The following is a 9,060-nucleotide window of genomic DNA, read 5'->3' on the forward strand; positions in this document are numbered from 1 at the left end:
TTAGCAAGTTCTATCTTATCATGGTAATTAATTTTTTGAAGTTCTATTACAGTACTTTTATTAGAGTTTTACTTGTTGCTCAATTTGTGTTCTCCTTTAGCAGCAACTCATACACCACAGGTCCAAATTTCTTTGCCTTCGTTCTTGTGTGTAATAGAGAAGGCATTGGGATGATTTTGCAACACTAGCATCTCTTGAGGGGCACACAATAGCTATGTAGACAAAGGTAGAGAAATATGTGCCATCCCTAGTTCCCAGTTTTAGTTATTTTTAGTAGCTTTTTGAGAGTTGGCTAAAGCACATGGATTAAGGAGTGATTCTACATTTAGATAAGATGCAGGTTCCAAGCAGAGAAATGCTTGCTTTCCTGCATTTACTCTCTCCTAATGCATGTTCTTTGGTAGGAAATTTACTCATGCAGGATAGGCACATTTCTCTAGGTGGTTAGGGTTTGACACTACCAAACTTGATGCATGAAGTTCGGGTCTGTTGTAAGCCCCCCTTATTATTCTATAAAAGAAAGAGGGCACTCGACTATTATTTATTCAAGTCATTTTATGTGAGCTAGATTCCTAATCGAATCCCTATTTTAAATAAATAAACAAAAATGTGATTATTTCCTACAATCTTAATTTGTTGCCATAGTTTTCAATGTGATGTGTTGTTAGATCTAGAGTTTCATAATCTATTTTTTTGATGTGTTTTATTGTTTAAGTATCTATGGGTTTGTTTAGGAGTTTGGGTGTGCTTACCATAAAGTGAAAACTTGACATGGTATTAGAGAGGTGCAACCAAAATCTTACACATCTATATATGGAGTGGGATTTTAACTATTAGAGGGAGTACTCAAAGAATCTCAACAGGCATGATGCCCAAAATACTCCAGAGATTAGACTGATTTGTGCCTGAGATAGAAGACAGGCCATGTAGCTCAAGTGATTGAAGTATTGATTTGCACCTATAATAATTTATTGATTTTTTTTGTGACTGACCTATATGTTTGAGGTGTGATGCAAGAGTAGTTAGCATGGCTAGTCTAAGTCTCAAGGAGTGTGAATAGTTAGAGGGTACTACCAATTCTACACCTTGGAACTACACACTACAAATATTGTTGGAGGAGGTCAATATTTGGGGAGTGGAGGACATCTAGAACCTTGTCCTCATTGAGAGTGTAATTAGAGGAGGTAAGAAAGGATGACCTAAGTGTGTTCAAAGGGGAAAGAAGGGAAATTCATGTTTTTCAAACCAAGGAAATAAAGATTGAGGTACATGAAGTATTTCAAGTGCCATAGGATGGGTCACTATGCATCTCAATGTCTTGAATAGAAGGTAAAAGGAAAACAACAACAATAAAAAAAAATTGCAAGTGAAAAAGAGTCTTTCAGAGTTTGTGAATTTGTATCCAAGTGAAAGCTTTCTCCATGGTTTCATACATTTCCACTAACACTATCTCAGGTATGGGAAGCTATGTGGATGGTGGAGGACCCATACACATGGCCTTCAACAAGAAAAATTTCAGCAAACTACAAGAAAAATAGGTTGACATATAGGTGGAGTTGGTCAATGATGGTACTTATCCAATTACAAGGGTGGGTTTTGTCTCAGTCTACATCCCATTAGGTGATTTATTGAACTAGAAGATCTTTTATATGTTCATGGTTTAACAAAGAAACTTCTTTCAGTATCAACCATGACAGATCTTAGGTGGGTTGTTGGTTTTGATGATCAATGAGCTATTATTGATGATCACAACTACATCCCTAGTCAAGTTTTGGCCAAAGGTATGTGAGATTCGAGAAGGTATCCTCTACATGTTGCTTGTTGATTTGAGCAAACAGGGAGCTTTAGTGCATGATAACAACAAATAGTGTGTGCTTTGAAACAAGTGATTTGATCACTTGCAGTATGAATTATTATCTCTTTTGAAGGACATGGTGAAGGTTGTCTTTCTTCAAGATTGAGAAGACATGTATGTGCAAGTTTGTAAGCCTGATAGGCATGCTAGGACTTCCTTCCCAAGCATTTTGCATTGAATAAGAGGGATTCATGATTTGATCCATTTAGCATCATTGATAGGTAACATTTAACATGTTTCTTTCATTGCTGATTTTTATTTTAAAAATTGGGTTTAGTTTACGAATACCAATGGAGTCTTCAATAAGATCTAAGAAGCTCCTATGGAGAATCACATGTTGGAAATATTGAGAGGGGGTGAATCAATGTTTCTTAGCAATTCATCACTTATTAATCTTTTCAGAGTAGTAGTTAATCTTCAACAATATTTAAAACCATAAATAAACAGTAGCATTGAACACAAAGATTTTTAGGTGGAAAACCCCCTCCGGGTCAAAAACCACCGAATGCTTTTCTAATAAGTTCTTTTAATCTTCACCTCCAACTGAAAAGAAAGTTCCAACTCCCTAGAGCCTTAGAAAAACATTTATTCTCCAGCTCTCACCAGAAGGACGCCCCAACGCCCTGGTTTTATCAGCAGTTAGCTGAAAAGATGCTCCAACACCCTAGCAAGCTCCAACTTGCCCTAGCACCACCCCATCACCCTGAAGCTTTTTCAGGCTCCAATTTGAAGGTGACTTCAAGCACCAGCCTAGCACCACCCAATTGCCCTGAAATAATAATAAAGTTTGACAAAATAATGTGGGATCCCATCCTAGGGACAATGACCCACTTTACAATGAATAGATGACTACTACAACTTTATTGGGCTCCTGTACCAGGGAAAATGGCCCATTTACAATGAATAACAATAACAACACTTACAATCAGCCTACAAGACTTTTGTTCTAGAAACCCTACTAAAAACCCTCACTGCCAGATATGAACCAAAACACCCTTTCTCCAGACTGCTATAGTAATGAACAAATGTACCTTTATATGGAGCAGTTGTTAGATAGTGTAGGTGATGAAAGAAACCAAATTTCTGATGATGATGCTAAAGTTGACTTGATTAAATCCTTGATGTTACTGTAGCTGTGGAAGTCCTTAAGAACGGTCCTCAATCACTAACTTAACCGCATTTACTTCTGTAAGAGATAATATTCGTGAACTGAACACTATTGAAGGTGAAACAACTGAATCGGAATTTCTTCCATTTCTGTTGGCTGACTGTACATATCTGAGTCCTTACTGATAATAAGACCTCTGAAGATGAATCAATGACTGTTGTCAGATGAAACTACCTTACTGTACCCAAACAACCTGTTTATTACTTCTTTAGTTTAAGGGCATTAACTTCCTTACAAAATTCTTCACAATACTTCATAATTGTGTTATGATTTGTTGGAAATTGACAACTAATTATGTAAATTTGAGTAAAAATGTATTAGTTATTGACAAGTTAGTTTTATATCGAAACAACAGTTATGTAACTAAGGAGGCTCATATAAAACTGATGAATGCCCGAACTATTGTAAGGAGAATCATTTATTGATTGAATAGAGATTCCAATCCCTTGCCCCGTGGATGTTTCCTTGACACCCTGTCAAGGTTTTACCACGTAAATCCTGAGTTTTTTACTTGTATGGTTATGTTCAGTTGCATTCTCTTTCTTGGTTAATTTAACCTTCTTTCTTGATCAGTAACCTATTTTATAACTACAAATGGTATCAGAGCGAGGTTTTGAGTTGAGTCTGGAGTGCGTATGAACCATGAGTGTTGTCTGTGCCCATCAAAGGCTGTGTGCATGTGGCAACAAGGCAATGTCAAGGAGGGTTCAAGACCCGTCGTGGAGTGTTGTAAACGGTGGGTGCGTGAAGCTAGAGCCCATGTCTCTGCATGGACTGGTGAGGAGGCCCTATCCAAAACCGGAGCAAAGAAGTGCTGCTGTGAACGCCGCCAACCCTCTACGCTGCCAGACCACCACCACTATCTGTCGTGAACCAGAGTCTTTGCGTGGACTATGCCAGACCACCGAACCTGTGTCTCTACTCTCTGTGTGTGCGAGGAGCTGCCAAAGACCAGTGCGTGAAGACCCCAGGGAGCATGAAACCCCTGCGTATGGCCAGGCCAGTCTTTGCTCTGTGTAGAAAAAATTTTGTGGGTGCGTGAGAGTAAAGACCCTCTGCGTGATCTTTTTTGGAGGCGAATGCAGAGGTGAAATCATGTTTGGCCATTGCTGCAAGTCTGGGAAGAGGGTTTGTTTCATCAATTCACTGTGGAAGATCTGGGTAATTTTAAAATAATTTTTTTGAAAACAATTTTTTTCCCCAGAATATTTGGGCTCAAAAGCCAGTGGAAATTTATTTTTAGAAAATTGTTAAAATTGATGAGAGAAGAGCAGGGTTTCATTAAGGAAAGGAGAACAAGTTTTATTTTTTCAGTAAAATCTGAAGGGTTTCTCTAACAGAATCAAGAAAAAAACTGAAATAAGGATTTTTTTTTTCTTGGGGAGGTTTAGAAATTTGTTTTTTTTTTTTAATAAACAGACTAAAAAAAACAAAGGCTCAGAATTGTAGAAAGGAATTTGTTTATTTAAAAAGGGGCTTAGTTTTTTTTAAGAAAGGGAAACCAAAAATAAACCCTAGTTGAAAAAAAGGAAACCCTGGGAGGAAAGAAATGGCCAAGATGTCCAATGCAAAGTTCAAGGTGGAGAAATTCACTGGCAAGAGAAATTTTGCTCTATGGAAACTAAAAGTTAGTGATTTGTTGGTGCAACAAGGGTTGGACAAAGCTTTGGACGAGGTAAATAAGAAACTTGCAAGCATGAAAGATATAGACTGGGAGAACTTGGATTTCCAAGCTCTCACTACCATCAGGTTATTTGGCGGATGAAGTTCTCTCCAACATTGTTGAAGAGAGTACAAATTCAGGCTTATGGGAAAAACTAGAAAGACTATATATGACAAAGTCATTAACCAATAGAATTTATTTGAAATACAGTTGTACAGTCTTCAAATGAAGGAGGGTTCAAAAGCTGTAGAGAATTTAAATGTTTTTAATACACTTATATGCCAATTAGCAGATATGGAAGTTAAAATTCAGGAAGAATACAAGGCTATAACCTTGTTGTGTTCTCTACTCGAGTCATCGGACCACTTCGTAACTTCAATCAGTTTGAGAACCGTTGAATCTTTGAAATTTGAATCAGTTGTGGGAGCTCTCTTGTCTGAAGAAGTACGAAGGAAATCCAGTACTGAAGAAACAACATTAGAAGCCATGATAGCTAGAGGACGGTCAAAGGAAAGAGGAGAAAAAACAAGGGGGTCTTCCAGATCTAAATCAAAGGGAAAGAAGTTGTAAGGCAAAATGTTGGCACTACAATAAAATTGGACACCTGAAGAAAGACTGTTGAAAAAAAAAAGACTTTGATAACCCGAAGAAGGAAGCAAATCAGGTTGATTCAGGTATGATAGACAAAGTTTTATATGCTAAAGAATTATGTATGATAGTTGAAACTTCACCTGTATGTAATGTCTCTCAGGGTTTTGAAAGTTGGCTATTAGACTCTGGTGCTTCTCATCACATGTGTCCACACAAAAATTGGTTTACTTCATATGAAGATGTAAATGGTAGTTCTATGTTTATGGGTAATAATGTATCATGTCAGACTATTGGGATGGGAAATATCAGGATTAAAATGAACAATAACACAATTAGAACATTAAATAGTGTTAGACATGTACCTGAATTGAAGAAAAATTTGATTTCTTTGGGAGTGTTGGATTCAGATGGTTATAAGTTTACATGTCAGAATGGAGTGTTGAAAGTCTCTAAAGGCGCCCTAGTTGTTATGAAAGCAAAAAAGGTCAGAAATCTTTACAGACTCAAAGGAAGTACTCAAGTCAGTGAAGCAGCAATTGTGTCAGAAAAAGAAGAAGGTACTCGCCTATGGCATCAGCGATTGGGTCACATGAGCGAGAAAGGTCTTCAGGTATTGATGAAATGTAAATCACTTCCTGATCTGAAATATTTGAAGTTGGATTTCTGTAAACATTGTGTGTATGGAAAACAGTGTAAACAGAGATTTAAAACTAGAAATCATAATAGTAAAGATATTTTAGACTATATTGATTCTGATCTGTGGGGACCATCTCCTGTTGTATCATATGGAGGTTCTCTATATTTTTTAACGTTTATTGATGATTTCTCTCGTAAATTTTGGGTCTTTATGTTGAAAAGGAAAGCTAATGTATTCACTGTCTTTAAACAATTTAAAGCAATGGTAAAGAAAAGAATAGGAAAATCAATTAAATGTTTAAGAACTCACAATGGTGGTGAATTTACTTCAATAGAGTTTGAACAATATTGCAAGGTTGAAGGAATTGTTAAACACAAAACTATTGTTTATACTCCTCAGCAAAATGGTGTTGCTGAATGTATGAATCAGACTCTTATGGAAAGAGCCAGAAGCATGATCAGCAATGCTAACCTGCAAAAGGAGTTGTGGGCAGAAGTAGTATCCACTGCTTGTTATTTAGTTAACAGATCACCTTCAGTAGCAATTAATTGTAAAATTCCTGAAGAAGTTTGGTCAGGTCAGTCTTGTGATTATTCACATTTAAGGATATTTGGTTGTGATGCTTATGCTCTTATTCCTAAAAATAAACGTTCAAATTTAGATCCAAAATCGAAATGTTATGTCTTTGTTGGCTATGACTATGCGGTGAAAGGATATAGGTTGTAGGATCCTACATCGCGGAAGATAGTGATTAGTAGAGATGTAAAAGTTGATGAATCTTCTTTTTTAAAATCAAATGTTGAAAGAATTAAATAGGAACAGGTATTGCCAAATCAACAAATTCAGTTGGAAGCTAGGCCTTTCGGTTATAGTCAAAAGGAAGAAGAGATGTCTGGAGAAAAAGGTGTTGAAGATACAAAGGAAGTTGTTGAAGTTTCTGAACTAGTTCCGCAACCAGTCACTCTAAGAAGGTCTACAAGGGAAAGAAAAACTCCCAAAAGGTATGAAGATTCTGCTTCATCTTTTTCTTTGATTACTGAAGATGGGGAACCTTCTTGTTATCAGGAAGTAGTAGATGATATGGATAGTGAAAAATGGAAAACGGCTATGGAAGAAGAAATGGATTCCTTAGCCAAGAACAATACCTGGGATCTTGTAGAACTTCCTGAAGGGAGAAGTGTTGCTGGATGCAAATGGGTCTTCAAACTGAAATGGAAAGTTGATGGAAGCATCGAAAGGTAAAAGGGGAGACTGGTAGCAAAAGGGTATTCTCAGGTTGAAGGTATCGACTTTCATGAGATTTTTTCACCAGTTTTAAAACTTGTTTCTATTCGTACTGTGTTGGCACTAACTGCATTACTTAACCTTGAGGTAGAATAGTTAGATGTTAAAACAAATTTTCTACATGGTGATTTGAATGAAGAGATATATATGGAACAACCAGAAGGTTTTGTACAAGGTCACAGTAGAAGATTAGTTTGCAAGCTTAGGAAATGATTGTATGGTCTGAGGCAGTCATCCATACAATGGTACAAGAAGTTTGACTCCTTCATGGTGAGCCAGAACTTTATTAGAAGTGACTATGATCATTGTGTATACTTCAAAAGTTTCAATGGCATATTCATTATCTTAGGTTTGTATGTTGACGATATGCTTATTGCAAGCAAAATCATGGAAGAGATCAACAGGTTAAAGGCTCATCCCTCTAGGACATTTGATATGAAGGATATTGGAGCAAAAAAACATATCTTGGGCATGGAGATACACCAAGATAGGAAAAATGGTAAGCTTTGTTTATCACAGCAGAAGTATGTGGAGAAAGTACTTGAAAAGTTTTGTATGAACAATGTCAAACCTGTTAATGTTCCATTAGCTTCCCATTTTAATCTTTCTTCAGTTTTGAGTCCTAGAACTGATGAAGAAAAGCAGTATATGTCTCATGTACTATATACAAATGTTGTAGGCAACTTAATGTATGCAGTGGTATCTACAAGACCTGACATTTCACATGCAGTTGGAGTTGTCAGCAGGTTCAAGGAAAATCCAGGTGAAGAACATTAGCGAGCAGTGAAATGGGTGCTTCAATATCTAAGAGGCACAAGTGACCATTGCATAATCTTTAATGGTAGTGAAGGATCAGTTTGCAGATATGTAGATGTTGATTATGTGGGTGATTTGGACAAAAGAAGATCTACTACAAGTTATGTCTTTACTCTTGCAGGTGGAGCAATTAGTTGGATGTCAAAGCTTCAAGAAATAGTTGTGTTGTCCACTATAGAAGTAGAATATATAGCTGCTTCAGATGCCAGTAAAGAAGCAATCTAGTTAAAGGGTCTACTTGATGAGATTGGAAGGACGCAGGAGAAAGTGAATGTACTTTGTGACAGTCAAAGTGCTATTCATTTGGCTACAAATCCTACTTATCATAGCAAAACCAAGCACATTGATGTAAGGTATCATTTTCTGAGACATGTGATCGATGGCGGAAAAGTAGCTCTTCAAAAGGTCCATACACGGGAGAATTGTGTAGACATATTCACAAAGTTAGTTACAGTAGAGAAGTTGCGATGTTGTTTAGCTTCTCTTGGCTTTCAGAAGATATGATGAATGGGCATGGGCAAGGGATTAGGAAAATTGCTGTCAAGGTGGAGTTTGTTGGAAATTGACAACTAATTATGTAAATTTTCCCTGTGGATGTTTCCTTGACACCCTGTCAGGGTTTTACCATGTAAATCCTGAGTTTTTTACTTGTATGGTTATGTTCAGTTACATTCTCTTTCTTGGTTAATTTAACCTTCTTCTTGATCAATAACCTATTTTATAACTACATGATTAAGGTTTTCCAAGATTTAGCTTCTTGATGACCTAGCAATGCTCCCTTTTGCTGATAGATGATAGAGCTGCAAAGGAGAAGAGATTCTTCACTGTTCAGATTGCCTTCACACTTTCTAACAGTAAATTGTGGCCACCACAAGCTCGCTTTCCACTTGACTTCAGTTTTTCTCTTTTAAATAGACAATGCCATAGCCACAGATGCAGTTTAACCTTTAGACTTCAAATTGCAAAGATTAAGGTTAATGAACCTTCTGGAAAGTATCTTCTACAATCTCCAACATACATCCTTCCTTCTCTACTCTATTTCTTCA

The sequence above is a fragment of the Pinus tabuliformis genome, chromosome 3_2 (genome assembly GCF_031772625.1).
Source record: "Pinus tabuliformis cultivar Carrire ecotype Pingquan chromosome 3_2, CPIR1, whole genome shotgun sequence".
Lineage (NCBI taxonomy): Eukaryota > Viridiplantae > Streptophyta > Pinopsida > Pinales > Pinaceae > Pinus > Pinus tabuliformis.